This window comes from Panthera pardus, unplaced genomic scaffold (assembly GCF_024362965.1).
Source record: "Panthera pardus isolate Hobbes unplaced genomic scaffold, ASM2436296v1 HiC_scaffold_5, whole genome shotgun sequence".
NCBI classification, from domain to species: Eukaryota; Metazoa; Chordata; class Mammalia; order Carnivora; family Felidae; genus Panthera; species Panthera pardus.
The window spans coordinates 13585125-13604250 of record NW_026526980.1 but is presented as its reverse complement, the minus strand read 5'-3'; positions in this window follow the sequence as shown (position 1 = coordinate 13604250).

Sequence of the window (19126 nt, the reverse complement as noted above, 5' to 3'; positions counted from 1 at the left end):
CAGGGAGGCGGTTTACTTTGGTCTCCAAGGAGTAGAGTCTAGAATGCCCAGGAACCTTAACAGGCAGAGAGCCAGCAAAAGCATGGCATCGAATAAATTTTGGACATAGGAGCCATTTTAAATTTTATTCCCATTGGAGATAAGGAAACCTCGTTGTTTCCATAATATTCCAAAGTCATGAACTACCCCAAAGATATGCTGACTATAGGTATAAATGCTTAGGGTTTTCTTGGCTAAAGTACAAGCCCAAGTAAGGGCATATCAGTCAGCCTGCAGGGCTGAAGTATCCAAAGGTGAACTTGTCATCTCAATGACTTCAAAAAGAATTGCAATAATAGACTCAGCATGTTACCATTTCATCCTTTAAACAAGAACTATTGTATACCAGGCGCTACAGTCGGTTAAACATCTGACTCTTGATTTTGGCTCAGATCATGATCTCATGGTTCACAAGATCGAGTCCTACATCGGGCTCTGCCTGCACTGCAGTTCTTGGGACTCTCTCTCTCTCCCTCTGCCCCTCCTCTGCTCACACTTTCTCCCTCAAAATAAATAAATAAATAAACATTAAAAACAAACTATCAGTATACCATGAAAATTCTGCATTGGCTAGAGGAGTTTCCTGTAAATTTCCACAGGGAGTCAAAAGGTAATCTATTAGGGTTAAGTGGTCATGAAGAGTTTCATCTGGGTCCAAATGTGGTCTTTGTTTCAAGATCAGATCCTAAGTATAGAACCTGAGTTTAAGCTAACTGCAATTTTTCTTTGGAAACTGTGTCCCTTTAAAGCCAAAGTCGTAATAGGTGAATGTAGTTTCCTGTGAAGAGGTTTAAGAAGGGAACAGAGAATCAAATCATCTGCATATTGCAACAAAGGAGAGCCTACAGAAAACTTTCTATCAACCAAATCAGCTTTTAAGGTTTGTGAAAAGTAAAGGCTCTGTAAAACTCTGGGGCATTACTGTCCAGATGTATTTCTGTTCTTCCCAAGTGAAAGCAAAAGATACTGGCTATCCTTATTAACAGGAATACTAAAAATGCACCGTGCATATCATTTGCAATGGAAAAATTGCTTTCAGTGGGAATGGATATCGGTACCTTAACGGGGGTTAGGAAAACAGGGTGCCGAGGGATAACTGTTATTTATTGCTCGCAGGTCCAGGACAAACTTCCATCCTGTTACTAGACTTTCTCACAAGTAAAATGGGGTGTTACAGGGGACTAGTGCAGGGGCTCAGGAGGCCCTGAGTGTTGTAACCTTCTATATAGGCTTGCTGTTTTCAAGGGCTTCTTTATTTATAGGGTATTAATGAATTCTGAAAAGAGGTTTTGAGGAGTCTATTTGAATCTTGATGGGAGGTACACAGTAGATTCCAACAGGAATTCTGCCCATAAAGAGGATGGTAGCTGACCCAATAGGAATAAAATGATCAGTGTCCCTAGACTCAGCTAGAGTGCCACATCAGAGACAGAACAAATAAAAGATGTCAAAGGGGCATTCAATTCCCCCTGGTTGGCTATTTTGGTTACTACTCTCAAATTCTAGAATTATTTTCCTCTTTTGGGAGAAAGAAATTCTGGCATGATTGTAGATACTTTTCTAAGAAATCTTGGCCCAGGAGTGCTGCCTGGGTGGCTCAGTCAGTTAAGCATCGACTTCAGCTCAGGTCATGATCTCATGGTTCATGGGTTCAAGCCCTGCATTGGGCTCTGTGCTGACAGCTTAGAGCCTGGAGCCTGCTTCGGATTCTATGTCTCTCTCTCTCTCTCTCTCTCTCTCTCTCTCTCTCTCTCTCTGCCCCACCCTGCTCGCACTCTCTCTCTCTTTCTCTCTCTCTCAAAAATAAATAAACTGAAAAAAAAGGAAAGAAATTTTGGCCCAATAAATGAACAGGGACAGAGGAACTAAGGAGAAAAGGGTGCATATCTTTCAAAGGGCCTAGACAAAAGGGAATCAATTCAGAGACAGGAACCTGTTGAGGTTTGTTCGAGACCCCTAGTACTTGAACTGTTTTAGTACTCGAAAGCAGGGTGCTGCTTTAGAGCAGTGGGGCTGGGCACTGAGAGTGTAGCTCCAGTGTACATAGGGACAGAGACAGATTCATTCGTAATCTGGAGAATGGTTTCGCCGAGCCGATTAAGAGTAAGGATTGAGAAGTTCCTCGGAGCCTGTCGCTGGGAATTGGGAGGACACTGGAAAGACTGAGCAGAAGGCTGAAAGTGTCTGGAATGCTTAAGTTGGTAACCATCTTAAACCAGTGCCCTGGCTCTTTACAATAACAGGAGAAACTAGAAGGTTTTTTATTTTGTAAGGCCCTTCATCGGCTGCAGTTAAAAAAATGGAGAATTTTAGCAGTCTTTTAGTCAACTCATCTAGGATATGAGCAAGCAAGTTGCCAAATTAACTAAATCGAAGTGGACAAAAGACACCCCCCCCCCCCATTCTATCCTGACCCTTTGGTCTGATTCCTTCTGGAAGCAGGCTGTTCCAAACAGAAGAAAGAAGAAACCAACTCAGCCCATTAATAAACACAGTTTAGGGAGCCTGGATGGTTCAGTCGGTGAAGTGTCTGACTTCGGCTCAAGTCATGATTTCACGGCTGGTGAGTTTTAGCCCCACATCAGGCTCTGTGCTGACAGCTCAGAGCCTGGAGCATGCTTCAGATTCTGTGTCTCCCTCTCTCTCTTCCCCTCCCCCCTCCTCTCTCTCTCTCAAAAATAAACATTTAAAAAATTTAGTAAATAAATAAAAATAAACACAGTGTTAAATGCTACTCACTCTGGTGGGTTCAACATCTAAAAAAAGACCAGAATTTTCTTTAAAGGCAATTTTGAAGTTGGTTGTAATAGTCATGAACAGGTTCATCAGGCTTTTATGTGCAAGAATGAATTTGGTTCCAAGCTCAAATTTGGCTTAGAAGAAGCTACAGTAACTGTTCAATGGTGATTTCCAGTGTTCTAACATCTTGCCAAAAGTTAGGGGTTTCTCTAAATCCCCTTCAATCCTGAATCCCAGTTCCCACTGGGCTAGTTTTATCCACTGTTGGTCTGGCCCTCAGCAACAAGCATGTAGACTAATTTCTAGAAATCTGAGAAAGCAGGTTGGGAAGTCTGGATAACTATGTTAAATTGTTGAGCAAAACCAATGGGAGTCCTCAGCTACGTTAGGAAACTCATGAACTATGACTGCAATTCAGCCTTAGTCCAGGGAACATAAAGACCTGGGGGGGGGGGGGTATTTGGATTCTCAAAAGACTTAACTTTGAAAGGGAGGTTTTAACAGGTTCAGGAGAGGAGGGAGCAGGGGGAGGTTCAGTGGAAAAGGGAAGTTCAGCAGAGAATAGAGGAAAAATGGCCCAGGAGGCAGGGACTGGACACATGGCCCGGCTGCCCTGTGTCAGGAAACACAAGGGAGGGGAAAAGAGGGCCCCAGAGTCATTTCCACTTCTTTCAATTGTCTGTCTCAGTTAATTTAGAAATAACGTACTAGCAAAGAGGCAAACTTCGAATCCAGAAAGCATTTAGAAGCCTCAAGTTACCATTTAAAATAGGAATCGCATTCAGTTGTTTGTTTTTATTTTAGGAGCCACAGCTTCCTAGTTTAATTTTGAGTAAAATAAGTTTGGGGAGATCAGAAATTCTCCACAATGGCCATTGATGTTCTAAATTACTTTTGCTGAGGGGCGCCTGGGTGGCTCAGTCAGTTGAGCCTCCGACTTCGGCTCAGGTGATGACCTCATGGTTAGTGAGTTCGAGCCCCGCGTCGGGCTCTGTGCTGGCAGCTCAGAGCCTGGAGCCTGCTTCCGATTCTGTGTCTCCCTCTCTCTCTCTGACCCTCCCCCGTTAATGCTCTATCTCTGTCTCAAAGATAAATAAACATTAAAAAAAAATTAAAAAAATAAATTACTTTTGTTGAGTTGGTCCATTTCGTTAGAAATGTGCATGAGGAGGGACCATAGTTTTTAAACAAAGCCAGCATTGTCCCAGCAGGAGGTTACCCTCAAGCATTTTGATGACTGGGATCTCATTTTTTTTCAAGTAGGCTTCATACTCAGCATGGAGCCCAACAAAGGGCTTGAACTCAGAGCCATGAAATCAAGACCTGAGCTGATAATCAAGAGTCAGACACTTAAGTGACTGAGCCATCCACCAGACGCCCCAACTGGGATCCCATTTCTTAGAGGCAGATTTCTAGAGCAAAGAGAAAAATTCCTGAACGGCACAGTTTCAACAGGAGTAGCCTGGTTCCAGAGGGACCGGACCAAAGACCAACACAATTCCAATGGGCACAGTCCGGTCCCAAAAAGAACTCGGACCAAGAGCCAAACAAGGACTCTGAGTAAGGACAAAGCCTTAAATAAAGCATGTAGAGCTTGGACACAAAGACAGCAGAGCTCGAAATCCAGGAGAAAACTCACCCTCAGACTCCAGGGTCCCCAAGAAAGCAATGAACTCAGTTGGCTCCGTGGGTGCTGGCACCTATTCACTCACCAGCCTCAGAGTTAATGGGGTGGGGTGGGGGGTCTCCTCTGGATCCCACTCTGATCACTAAGTAACATTAACCTTAAAAATAAAACGGCCAGCGGGGGGCACCTGGGTGGCTCCATTGGTTAAGCCACGACTCTTGATTTCCGCTCAGGTCATAATCTCACAGTTTGTGAGTGTGAGCCTGCACCGGGCTCTGCGCTGACAGCGCGGAGCCGCATGGGATTCTCTGTCTCTCTCTCTCTCTCTCTCTCTCTCTCTCTCTGCCCCTCCCCAGCTCAGGCCAGCTCAGGTTCCCTGTCTCTCTCTCAAAATAAATAAATAAACTTTAAAAAGTAATAATAAAACAGATATCTTACCATCAAAAAGGAGCCTATTTTAGACAAGAAAGCCACTGCAAGTCAGCAGAACAAAGGAGAGGAGCTTTTTTATAGAGGAGAGGGGAGGAGTTAGAGGGGCTGTTATAAACAAAGAGTCCATTGGACTAAACTGGGAGTTTTAAGTACAGTGGCTTGTCATTGGCTGAGTTGTGAGAGTCTCTCATTGGCTGGGCTGTTGCCAGGAGAGGAGGCAAGCCTCTTCCTTCGGCTGGGGCAGGGAAATAGTATCTGTGTATGAGATGCATCTCTTCCTTTTGGGTCTGCAGTTGATAAGAAGCGATAGGGTGTGAGAGCTCCGCCTGCCTCCCGATTCCATGACTCCATTCTAAAGAAAATTCCCTCCTGGGGCGCCTGGGTGGCTCAGTCAGTTAAGTGGCCAACTTCCGCCCAGATCATGATCTCATGGTTCCTGGGTTCCAGCCCCGTGTGGGGCTATGCTGACAGCTCAGAGCCTCAGGCCTGCTTCTGATTCTGTCTCCCTCTCCCTCTGCCCCTCTCCCGCTCTCTCAAAAAAAAATTTTTTTTTAATTTTAAACAAGGTTACCTTTTAGTAATTTTCACACCCTCTGAGTTCCTGTGATACTATGATTTATTAGAAATATATATATACTTTGGGGTGCCTCATTGGCTCAGCCAGTTTAGCATCCAACTTCAGCTCAGGTCATGCTCTCACAGTTCGTGAGTTTGGGCCCCATGTAGGGCTCTCTGCTGTCAGTGCAGAGCCCACTTCAGATCTTCTGTTTCCCTCTCTCTCTCTCTGCCCCTCCCCCGCTTGTTCTCTCTCTCTCTCTCTCTCTCTCTCTCTCTCTCTCTCTCTCTCAAAAAAAATTAGCATTGGGGCGCCTGGGTGGCTCAGTCGGTTGAGCGTCCGACTTCAGCTCAGGTCACGATCTCGCGGTCCCTGAGTTTGAGCCCGGCGTCGGGGCTCTGGGCTGATGGCTCGGAGCCTGGAGCCTGCTTCCGATTCTGTGTCTCCCTCTCTCTCTGCCCCTCCCCCCTTCATGCTCTCTCTCTGTCTCAAAAATAAATAAACGTAAAAAAATTTTTTTTTTTAAATAAAAAAAGTTTAGCATTTTAAAAAAATTTTTAAATAAGAAACACATATTTGGTCTCATCCCATTCCTGGCACAGAGCTCCTAAAACCTTTGGAATTTCCTAAATTGTGAGACCAATCAAGGTATCTTTTGTTATGTTAATGATGTGGCAGTTGGACGTAGAGGAGGGGAGCTGGTTGCCAGGAGAACCAGCCTGGTGCCTACGTACATGGAGGAGAGTGGGGCTGGAGGTTGAAACAATCACCAATGGCTGATGATTTAATCAATCATATTTGTGCAATGAAGCCTCCATAAAAAAAAAAACAAAAGGACCGGGTTCAGAGAGCTTCTGGGTTAGTGAACACGTAGAGGCGCCAAGCTCAGAGAGGGTACAGAAGCTCCATGCCCCTTTCCCCATATTTTTCCCTACACATCCCTTCCATCTGGCTGTTCCTGAGTTTTATCCTTTTATAATAAACCTGTGATCTAGTAAGTAAAATGCCTCTCTGAGTTCCACGAGCCACTTTAGCAAATTAATCAAAGTTAAGGAGGGATTCCTAGGAACCTCTGATTTTTAGCCATTCAATCAGAAGTACAGGCAACAACTGGGCTTGAGACTGGCATCCGAAGTGATGGGGGAGGCAGTCTTGCATGACTGAGCCCTTAACCTGTGACATCTGATGCTAGCTCCAGGTAGATAGTGTCAGAATTGAGTTGGATTATAGGACACCCAAATGGTGTTGGAAAATTGCTGGCTGGTATGGGAATACCACCCCCCCCCCCCACACACACACACACACATTGGTGAATTGGTACCAGAACCTATTTAGTTCCTCAGTGCCCCTAAGTGTGTTCAGATTTTAACACACCAAGAAGCGAATAAGGATCTGTCATTCTCAACTCCAGTCTGCAGAAGCACTTTCTTTCAGTCTTATACACCTTGGAGAGGCTGAAAGAGCTCACAGCTTTTCTGCAACATCCGTAATGGTAACTGAAGGACCTTGAGTGGAAATGCCTGCCCTATTCGGTTGGCTAGCAAGGCCCTCCGGGTAGGGCCTGTGGTGGAAGAAAGTGCTGCCACATGGTCCACAGGCGGGCTTTTCATCCCCTCCTACAGGGGAAAATTCCATTCAATATTCAATCAAGAGGTTGGGGATTTGTTTTCTGGAGAGGCAACACACTTGTGTTTAAACAAGATGAACATAATATTACGCTTGCATTTCGTGACAAAAACTCCTCAAAAGACCAGCGTTTACGGCACTAGACAAGACTCCTTTCAAGATTTTGGCCCAGTCTTTGATGACAACGTAGACAGTAATGAGGCACGTGACATCTCCACCAAAGGAAGGAAGCCATGTGTTGTCAAGCATGCCAGATGTTCCCTTCCATGCCTGGATTTTTTTCCAGTTAAAGTGCCCGAAAAAAAAACAAAAAACAAAACAAAAAAAAAAACAACTTTTCAGCCATTAACGGCTCCAAAGGGACCCACCAAAAGGAAATGTTTCTTCTGATGACACCAGAGGGCGAGTAGTAGCTCCATACTGAAAAGGGTAGGCATTTTCGTGCCATTGCAGGCTGAGGGAAAGGAACAGCTGCGATTTCTGCTTTCAACTATCAAGAAGAAATGCGTGTCTCTTAGGTAGGTGAGGTTATTTGATGGAGACACATCTCTGCTCCAAGTCATAAATCGGCTTGACCATTGCTAGGGCACAGGTATCCTCAGCAAGACGTCCCCTATTACACAGATATTCTGTTATTTGGCAATGTGAGAGGCAGAGATGTAGAATGGTCCCACATCTGGCTTTAGGGCAGGAGCAAAGGCAAGTTCAGGGGGAGTTTCATCCTTTTCAAATCTAATCTTCTTCTCAGGAAATATACCTACACTGCAAGATACTGTACGAGGATGCTGAAAAGAACATGCTCTTTCAGCTTTGTTCCATGCACCTGCTGACAAGTCATTCTTATTCCAAAAAACCATTATGGCTTTAGTGACCCATTATGTTCAGTAATGAAACTAAAAACAAGGGATACAGAAGTTTCTTCCTGCTTTCATTTCATGATACTTCCCCTATGAGCTAAGCTTATGCTCTCCTTAAGCATTATGGCAAGGTAAACCTTCTTTAATTTCTATCAGAGAAATTCATCTAGGTATTGACATGTGACAACCATAACCTTAGTATATTACTTTACTGCGCAACAATCCCATTCCACAGCACAATTATTTGGGATGAACTAACACCTTCATTATATCATTTGAACACAGATGAGGACTTTTTTTCCAAAGAGGACTTCTATTCAAAATAACAGAAAGAAAACTGGAAGAAAAGCACCGTGCGTGTGTCCATGCACACATGTGTATGCCTACATGCGTGCGTGTGTATGTGTGTGTCTGATTCACAGAACACTTGCTGCTTGTCCACAGGCCCCATATCTGGCCCTCCCCTCTCCTCTGCCCCAGGTTAAGAAACTGCAATTAATATTGACTGCCTACCCGCTGCTTATACAGATAATCAAATGTGATCGTAGTGTGCCGTTCTGGGAAACCAGACCAAAGGACAGAAATTACAGTCAACATATATCTCAAGCCCAAAGGGGCCCATATTTCCCACCCTTCCTGAATTTTTATACTCTAACATTGTCCAACTCCTTATTTACAGATAGGGTCCTCCAGTGTTGACTGATATTCCCTTTGTAAACTTTGAGATGCCCAGATTGTTCAAGGTAGGATTCTTTACTTTCCTCCAGGAGGCAATGTAGCCTAGTGGTCAAGTGAACAGGTTTGGAAGTCAGATGGGCGTGGGTTTGGCTTCCAGATCCACTATTTATTTTACTTCTTTAAGAGCTATGTGGCCTATTTAATCTTTCTAAAGTTGTGACCTCATCTGTAAAATTGGAAATTAAAGGAAATAACACATCTGTAGTAAAGAGTCTGTCTCCATTTTTTCTTTTGACGCTGATAAACTTCAAACTCTGCCCTTTCCCCTTCTGCTTCGGACCCACATCTCAGCAAGCTGATAAGAGAGCCTGGGTGTTCCTTCCTTTGGTGACAGTGAGACGTGCACACCACATAACGCCCTGGCAGTGGGCAGGAGTCATCACCCCAGCCATATCCCCTAATCACCATAAAAGCCAAGACAGTCTCCATTCTTTGCTCTTTCAAGACATTTTATACCTGCTTGGGAAGCTTGCCCTGCTTTTCCCCCAGCAAGCCTTGTGATTTGAGGAATACACCTTGGCATACCCTCCTGTGTGTGTCTGTGTGTGTGTGTGTGTGTGTGTGCATATGAACCTTACTGTGACTGATGGAGTCCATCCCACTGCTTCAGGGTGACCACAAGAAGTGGCACTATTAGCAGGATGTCTAGGCAATGCCCACCAACGGGGGTGTTTCTTCTCTTGCTTTGGTTTGCAAACTGGCTCTTCTACCCACCTTGGAGAGCATGCATTTCAAGGTGCTGCCTGCTGGCTAGCTTGCATTCTGAGCTGAGCTGCTGTGCTGCATTTGCTGAGTTCTTTCAAGGCTCTGTCATATTTGAACCAACCTAAGTCAGAAGTTTTAGTAACAATTGGCATTTAGGGACAGGAGTATGGGATTGGGGACCTCCTCAAAGTAGCCCTGGGTCGCGTGTCTTGGCCTGGACCCACAGGCGTGTCTCAGATTGAACTGTATCTCCATTCCAGCATAAGCCATTCTGCCACTAGGTTTAGGGGAATGACTCCTACACTGTGACCATTGTGTGTGTGTTGTAACCAGGCTTTAGCCCCCTGGAGGGCTCAGGGGAAAGACTGATACCCAACACATATGCCTGCCCTCTGGGTGGTCACTTATGTGGAAGAACATGCTGAGGTCATACACCTAAAAATGCTTGGGCCCACAAAATGCTTTTGCTGCTGCCTTTGCCTCTGTCACAATAAGTTTTGACCTCACAGTTATAGGGAAAAACACTCACGGCACCACCGTGGCACAGCCAAAGGGTTAATTTAAACACTACAGGGGCGCCTGGGTTGCTTGGTCGGTTAAGCGTCCAACTTCGGCTCAGGTCACGATCTCACAGTCCGTGAGTTCGAGCCCCGCGTCGGGCTCTGTGCTGACAGCTCAGAGCCTGGAGCCTGTTTCAGATTCTGTGTCTCCCTCTCTCTCTGCCCCTCCCCTGTTCATGCTCTCCCTGCCCCTGGTTAAAATATTTAATAAAACCCAATATAAATAAAAACAGGGTATTTAAGGCTGAAACACATTATCCAAGAACTATTTAAAGAAGGGAATGATTATCCCCATTACTGTTCCATTTAAGAGCCCAAGTTGGCCTGTTCCTAACCTTGAAAGGAATGAATAGTACCTTCCTAAAGATACTGTGATCTTAATGTCATGGTCCCACCCACTGAGGCCCCCCTATCCAGTATTATTGAAATTACTGACTTCATCCAATCGGCAACTGGTAAACACTTTGCAGTCATAGATTTGACTGAATCTCTTCTACTCAGTGTTTATCTTAATAGTCTGTCATTCACAATTTGTCTTCACCATCAAAGAGACATAATACAGCTTTACCTGGCTACCCAGAGAGTACCTCATTGCCCCTGCCATTGCACAATCTTTGCAGGCAAAATCATAACCACAACCAATGTGATGGAACATGCTAGGAAGCTACTGCTTTTCATCCCTGATCAGGACATCCTTAAAAAAGTATGGGACCCAAGGGTCAGCACAATTCACTGAACTTCAGAAAGTCATCTTAGCACTGAATACCCTGGCTAACAATCAGCTCCATCTGCACACTTTTATAGACTCATGGACCATTGCCATGATCTGGTCATTGGTCTTGCCAATGGCAGAAACAATTCCTTATCTAAGGTCGCCCCCTTTGGGGTAAAGAACTCCATGAATCTCTTGCTTCACAGATCCTCAAAATACAAACCAAGGTCACACGTCTCTGTATATACCTAAGTCACAGTAGAAGGCCTCATCAAGCCACTTTTTAAATCTCCTTTCAAGTTTTGACCAAAGCATTCATTTCAATTCTCAAAATACTCAATGCTGGGCTCTTTAATGATTCATTCAATGGAAATTTCATCTCCCTTACTGCTCTCAAGATATAGGCTCATAGAGAACTATTATTGCTTAACTAAACAAGCTCAAACTCAATTAAATGAAACACAGAACATTTCAGTCATTAGTCAGACATCAAGGGTGAATTGTAATAAAGAGTCTGCCTCCATTTCTGATGTTTGACTGATGACATGTCATCACTCTCTCTTCTACCTCTGCCCCCAAATCTGAGCAAGCTGATAAGGAAGCCTAGATGCTCTCTCTTTGGAGCCAACAGGAAGTTCCAAGCCTATCCTCACACAAGACCCCTCACTCCAGCCGCCCCCCTAACCACCATAAATGCTAAGCCAGTCTCCTCTTCCTGCTCTGTCAAGCCATTTTTGGACCTGCTCGAGTCTGCCCTGCTCTCCCTAGAAAGCCTCATGTTGTAAGAAATAAACCTCTTCCTACCCTCTTCGTACACATGTGACATCATCAATCTTACATCTGAACTAAATTGGGCAGCAGGGGGGAGGGGGGCAGTCCACGTTATCTTTGCTAGGTGACCACAATAGCTCCTGGCATATTGTGTGTCTAATAAATGGAAGTTAGTGGCGTTTTTATTTCTCTGTGTAAATTGGCGGATATATGTAAACCTGACCGTTTTCGTATTTATGCTTGGATACAAGAGAGACAATGTATTAGTCTAAGTGACATCTTGATGCCAAGATGTCAGGAAACTTCTTTGCCAATGGCACATCTTTTATGTCACAGGATGCTAGAACTCCCAATAAAGAGCACTGAATGAAAGCTTAGAGATTAAACATCTCCTGATCGAGGGAGAAGGTGGCACACACTGGGCATTCAATAAACATTTTTTGAATGAATGAAACATTTTTGGAATGAATGGACCCAGGATGTGGGATTTGAGAACTAACTGGACGTAAGGGAGAGAAAAGGAATAAGTCAAAAATAATTCAGAACAAGAAAGCCACCTGATGTGCTTCATCCAGGGGCACTTGGCAAACTTTGGTGATTAAGAAAGTAATGTTTTTAGAAAAAGTTTTGGCAGTGAGACACTCAGGAAAACCTATCAAAAAATAGCAAGCCTGGTCCTTTTTAAGACACTGTGTAGAAAGAATTCCAAAAAAGATTAAAATCAGTGCAGAAACCAAGGAAGCATTTTTTTATATCATATTGATCATTCCAAGTGGAACTGTTAGCTATCTTAGAAAAATTGTGGTTCTGAATTGCTTTTGCCTCTAACTCTGGACCTCTGTTCCTAAAGGATTGTTTCCTAAAGGAAAACATTCAACCAGAAAATTTTAGCACATCAGAATCTCTCTACAGATTAAGAAGTCTGTGTGGGACTGTCTAAATTGAAAAGTTTTTGCTGTCACACTCAGGTATAAATGAAATAGTTCTTCATATCCCCTTCCTTTCTGTCTGTAGTTCACCTCTGTCAACTTCTCTCTCAGAAGTGAAATAAAATTAAAGCCCATGACACTGAGTGTCAGTCATGGAGGGACATGTCCCCAAGTCTGCCTCTGCTAAAGTGTTTCCAGAGACACCTGTCTCACACCAAGTCTCCATTGTGCTTCGTCTCGACTCATTTTCACATAATCCAAAAGTCGTATTTCAGAGGCACAGATCCCACTGGGGTAACCTCATTAGGCCTGACCACCTCTGTAACTGTTTGAGAAGTCTCTTGCTTGAATGATTAGTCCCCCCTCTCCAGACTGTGTGGGTTGACTTTCTCCCCATCTGGGTTGGTTGGAACAAAAATTACTACCTCAAATCTTTGTCACTAAAGCAAGAGGAGGTGGCATTAGATTTCTTGGAACCGGATGTCATTACAGGTTTTCCTGGTTAGCCACAGGTAAGACATTTGAGTGGTCCTCCTTCTGCTGACCTTTCTACACCGTCCTCCCAAGTCTGGCTTCTGACCTTCAAGGTGCGCAGCAAAGGGACTCAAAGTCCAGCAACTTAATGAGGATGGAATGCAGGGATCTGGGGCCCCACCTTTAGCGACTCCACTGGTTTCTTTTGTGTACCTCTGCTTCTACGTTAACTGAGGGAAGGCCTTTCAAAATGGCAGCCAATGAGGGCACCTGGGTGCTCAGTAGGTTAAGCATCTGAGTCTTGGTTTCAGCTCAGGTCATGATCTTGTGGCTTCGTGGTTCAAGCCCTGCATTGGGCTCTGCACTGGCAGCATGGAGTCTGTTTGGGATTCTCTCTCTCTCTCTCTCTCTCTCTCCCTCTCTCCCTCCCCCACTTGCACTGTATCTGTCTCTCTCAAAATAAATAAACTTCTTTTAAAAATGGTGGTCAACCTTCTTGGTTGTTGGTTGACCTGATTACGTAAACCTCATCCTCCAAATCCAACAGAAAGCTAACTATTGGCTGGACTTCTGGTGCCTGGAAAGGCCAGGTTTGGCTGCTACCTCCCAACCCTCAATCCTGGTAACATCACATGTAGACTTGAGAATGTAAGGGAATGTGGGAAATCCAACTTCATGGATTTACTTATCATCTCTCCATCTTCATTCATTCTTCTTTGGAACCAAGGTAATTTTCCTGCTTAAAGAGCTATTTTATTAAAGTAATGGGCAGGACGGACATGGCTTCAGTGCTTTCAAACTTTCATGACCACCTTCACTATTTTGGCTGTGTACCATTTGTTCTATGACTTGCTTAACATTGTTCTTTAAGTCAGCTCATTCTTAGCTTGTTTTTTTAATCTTAAGCAATAGTATTTAAGAGCTAATGAGTTTGGTGTGTTATTTATACACTTTTCATAATATACATTATGCTACATACCCATTCAAATATTTTCAAATGTTCAACTTGGTACCATTTAAAATAATCTTATACACCACACCATATGTAACAGTCAAGATTCAGGCAGGACCACAGAAACTGCACAAGTTTATCTTAGAATTTTTTAGATAGTATGGGAGAACTAAAAATGCAAAAAGGAATGCTTGAGTTAACACAGAAATAGTAACTGCATGAAGCAGTTACTGAAGGAACGGAGGGAGGAGTACAGGGTTATAAGAACCCAGAAGCTTGGAAGAAGAAAGCCTTGGAGCTGGACTCAGACCTCTGAGGCAGAGATGATTCCCAGACAATGCTGGTCCCTATGAATGGGGCTCCCAAGGCTGGTTCTGGGAGTGCGGGGGACGAAACTGGGGACTGGAATGACTGCTGTGTAACCACATGCCCCTGGCAAGGTACTGCTGGAGGATGATACCCAGAAGAGCAAGCAGATAAGAGGAAAGCATCCCTCCTTCCTCCTTCTTCCTTCCAGTCTCCCTATTCATGGAGCATCCAGCTGGCAAAGGAAAAATGTGGCTCACAGATCCCCAGCCCCAGCATCACAGAGTAGAGCCTAGAAGGATGCGTTAGTTGAGAGGCGATACCCTACCAACCAGCATACCACACTTGGCAAAATACAGCAGTCCCCCCTTCTCTGTGCTTTCAGTTACCCGTGGTCCAGGAGCAGACGATCTTCCTTCTGATGTATCACCAGGTCAGTACAGCCTACCTCCATGTGACGACACCTACTTCATTCGCCTCACTTCATCTCATCACATAGGTATTTTGTTATCTTGCATGGCCAGAAAAAGAAGGGTGAGGACAGTACAATAAGATGTTTTAAGGGAGAGAGACCACATTCACAGAACTTTTATTGTAGTATATTTTTATAACTGTTCTATTTTATTATTAGATATTACTGCTAATCTCTTACTGTGCCTGATTTCTAAATTAAACTTTATTATTGGTATGTACATATAGGAAAAAAACATAGTACATATAGCGTCTGGTAATATCTGCGGGTTCAGGCATCCACTGGGGGTCTTGGAACATGTACCCCACAGATAAGGGGGGGACTACTATACTTCCAGAAAAGATGCACGGAAGAGAAATGCCCGGGCATATACGCTTGTGTGTTATAAGAGAGAGAAGTTGGAACAGGCTTTCCAGACCCCCTCAAGGCCCAACAAACAAATTATAATTTAGACAAGTCTGGGATTCTTCGCAGCTCAGCTTGTGGTGAGGGTATTAGCTTCGCAACTCCAAACAAGCTAAGCTGTCTGTACGAAACACCCCCAACGGCACCTCACTGGGAAGCCTAGAGGTGCTGAAAACATAAAGCTTTCGATTCTTGTTTCCAGCCACAGGGCGTTGAGCTGGCAGATGGGCTCTATCCAGCCCCGGGAAAGGATACCACAGACCTTGCATCCAAAGAGATCACAACCAAGATGGTAAGGCAAAAACTCTCGACAGTTCCCACCACGGTGCAGTTCCCACCACGGTCGTGTGCCCTGTTATTGCTAGCTGCTGCTTAAAAATCACCTGTGCCTTCCAATCACACAAATTCCTTACTTGGTTGCGAAACATGCCCTCAGTCGTTCACCCCTCCCTATCCCCACTCTTTACAATGTGACTCTGTAGCTCCTCTTGTCATGAGTTGGTGTCTATTTCCTCACCCCATGGGCTGGCTGTGTGACCTTCTTTGGCCAATAGAACGTGGCAGAAATAACAGAGTGGCAGTTCTGAGTAAGTCCAGAGGTCTTGCGTGCTTCCACTTTCCCTTAGAACCTTGTCATCACGTGACCAAGCCTGCCCAAGCGAGCCTGATGGAGGATGAGGGACCAGATGGAGGGTGGCTAAGGTTCCCCAGCCAGCAGGCAACCTGCCCCCAGAAGCAGAGGCACCTACTGATCTGTAGGTGACTAGAGACACAAAAGAGAGCTCAGCCTAGATCACAAAACCACCCAGCTGAGTCCGGCCTAAATTGCCAACCTGCTGAATCATGAACCAACACATTCCTGTCATTTTAAGCCACTACATTTTGTTTGATATACAGCAACAGCTTACTGCAACACACGGCCAATGACACTGTAGGAGAACTCTCCTGCTTCTCTCTCCAGCCACATGTTTCATTTCTCTCCCCCTCATTCATTGTTCTAATCCCTCTACCTAGACCCCTCTTCCCCCTCCCTCACCTGCCAGCCAACTCTGACACATCTACTTTTTGGCCCCTGTTTAAATAGGACTTCCTCTAAGACCTCCCTCAATCTCTAATGTAAATTAAATCCCTATGTCATACTTTCCCATAGAATACTTTTTCCTTCAAGGAATGTATCAGAATCTGTAGTTACGTATGTAGTTGTTAAGGGTCTTGGGTTAAACGTCTACTTCCTTCAGTCTCCTGGAAGCTCTGTGAGGACCTGACCACAGTCAGCACCTAGGCAGTGCCTGGCACATAGCAGGTGCTCTGTTAATGATCTGTTGAAAAGGAACCTATTTGAAGGCCTGAAGAAGAAAGGGACGCCTTTTCCTCACTGTTTTGCCCATTCCTGGCACCAGCTCAGGACATTTGGAAGGGATGTGACTAATTCCATATGCAGTATTGCCTTTCATGGGCATAGATTCCTCCCGGCTCTGGACCCACGTGGCAGAGAAAGCTAATTATCCTCCAATACCTATCCCTCCTTCTTCCTTTTATACGCCTCCATGTGGTTTTAACAGGGCACATTGTTGTCCTACTGGAATCTCACTTCTCAGCAACTAGATATGGTGATGTAACTAAATTCTCACCAAGGCAATGTGAGTCCATCTGCGTCCTCATCATTTTCGTAACAGGAAACTGCTGGTCCTCAACTCCCTTTCTTTCACCCTTCCTATCAGCTAGAACGAGCTGGTAAGTCAGCTTCAACCACACAAATCAAGGCAAAACTCCAGAGATAGCAAAGCAGTAAGACAGAAGGAACACAAGACTCTGGATGAGTTCATGGAACCAAGCTGTCTTACCCAGGCTTGGGTTAACCCGGATGGGAACACGGGAAAGAAAGAAGCTTTTATCATGTGTCTGAGACATTGTAGCTTAGAGCTTCTTTGTTATAGCACCCAGCCTATAGTCTAACCAACACACTTCACCAAGTCTCCTGTTCTTGGGGAATCAGGACAGGAAAACGGATGGAGAACATCAACTCCACCGGCTTTGGTCTGTGAGCAGAGTTCAGAATCTTACAAAGTTCCTTCACATTGTCCCACCTAGCTCCTGTCATCAGGCAGAATAAATTCCCAGGGGTCCTTCTCTCTCACAGCTTTTACATTAGCAACGAGGGCTTGAGGCGCCTGGGTGGCCCAGTTGATTAAGCGTCTGACTTCGGCTCAGGTCATGATCTCACAGTTTGTGGGTTCAAGCCCCGTGTCGGGCTCTGTGCTGACAACTCAGAGCCTGGAGCTTGGGATTCTCTGTCTCTGTCTCTCTCTGCCCCTCCCCTGCTCACTCTGTCTCTGTCTCTCAAGAAATAAATAAACATTAAAAAAAATTTTTTAATTTAAAAAAAGAAATGAGAGCTTAACTTTCACTGTCCTGGGTCCTGCTAAGACTCATTCAAGAAAGCAGGGTGCATAACCATTGCTAGCATTTCACTTTATGATGCTGAGGCTGGAGGTTTAATGAATGGTAGGAACAAAAATATTCTAAACTCCAACTCATGACAAGTCACACAACAAAATTCTTTAACTCATTATACATTTTAAATTAAAACGTACTTAATGTCTTAACCTAAACAGATCCAGTATTCTGAAAATCCCATATACAGATGGACACCTGCTCTCCTGAATTGTAAGAAAATCTCCCTATACCAACATGCAGAACTTCTCACACTCCTGTCAGAGTTCCCTTAACTACTAGGAAAGAGAATTTGTAGCCAAAGATGACTGGATTTAGCATAAAGCAGCATTCCACAAGCAGGGGATTTCTTTAAAGTATTATATTTTACTTTCAAATTCCAATGCAGATTGTTTAGACTCCACTTATTTTTCTAAGTTTACTTATTTATTTTTTAGTAATCTCTACATCCAACATGGGGCTCGAACTCACAACCCAGAGATCAATAGTCACATGTTCTACCGACTGAGCCAGCCAGGTGCCCCAAAGCTCCACTTACTTTAATAGGAAACAATGTTTTCATCTGCTTGCTATCATTTTTTAGGTAGGTGGAGATACGTTCGACCTCACTCATAATAAAAAGAAAAAGCAAATAAAAACTACGACGACATAACACTTTCGCCTATACAATTGCAAACTTTTTAAATGTGATCGCTCTGTTGACAAGAGTGTGAAAAACAATTCTCTCCTCCCTGCCTGATGGGACTCTCCTCCCTGTAAACTGGTACAGCCTCACAGGAGAAGAAGGTGATCAGATGATGTGTATCAAAAGATTAAACGCAAAATTTAAATTGAGCCGCCACTGACCTCTGGAAATTCGCTCTCCAGATACTCTGGCATCTGCATGGAAAGACAGGTGTGCAAAGATTTGCATCCAGCACGACTTGCAAAAGCAAGACTGGAGACACCCTGTCAATCAGCAGAAGACTGGATCTGGGAGATGCGGGATGTGGGTATGTGTGGCGTGGGGTCTCCGAGAAGCAGATGTCGAGACAGAGTGCAGGATGTACATGGGGGAATTATAGCTATGAAGGAAAAGGAGAGGAAATAAAATTGGGTGGGGAGGGCTGCCACTGGAACAAGTTCAGGGCTAACAAAGTCTCCCCACCTCCCAGAGGGAAGCAAAGATCGCCTGTTAGGGAAATAGCCAGGCTCACTTTGGTATCATCAGTACCACCACCGTTTGCCCAGCTTGGGCTGCGGGCTGCCTGGAGAAGACCGTGACCCTAACTCAACAGCTGAGGGGGAACCCTGGACAAGCTGCCAGCTTCCCAGTCCTCAGCGAGGCAGTGAGCCCTTTTACAAGGAGAGTCTAAACAACTCATTCCTGGGTCTGACATAAGAGTCACCCATACAATAAAGAGATAAATCTATATTACTTGCCTGGGAACAGTCTCCAGGATATAAGTTAAGTGAAAAATATATAAATCAAGTGCAAAAGAGAGCACAGTGTTTTGGAACCAAGTACAGGCGATGGTTGCCCAACAATGTCTATGGACTGAACGCCATGGAATTGTACATTTTAAAATGGTTAATTTTGTTATGTGAAATTCATGTCAATTTTTTAAAGAAAGGACACAATGCGCTACCATCGTGTTAATAAAAAAGGAAATGCACCTATGTGCATGTATGCACAGAAAGGCATGGAAAATCTCCGGAAGGAGCCGTGAAAGACTGGTTCTGTGGCTGGCACTGAGGAGAGAGACCTAATTTTCACTGAATGCTCTTGGTAC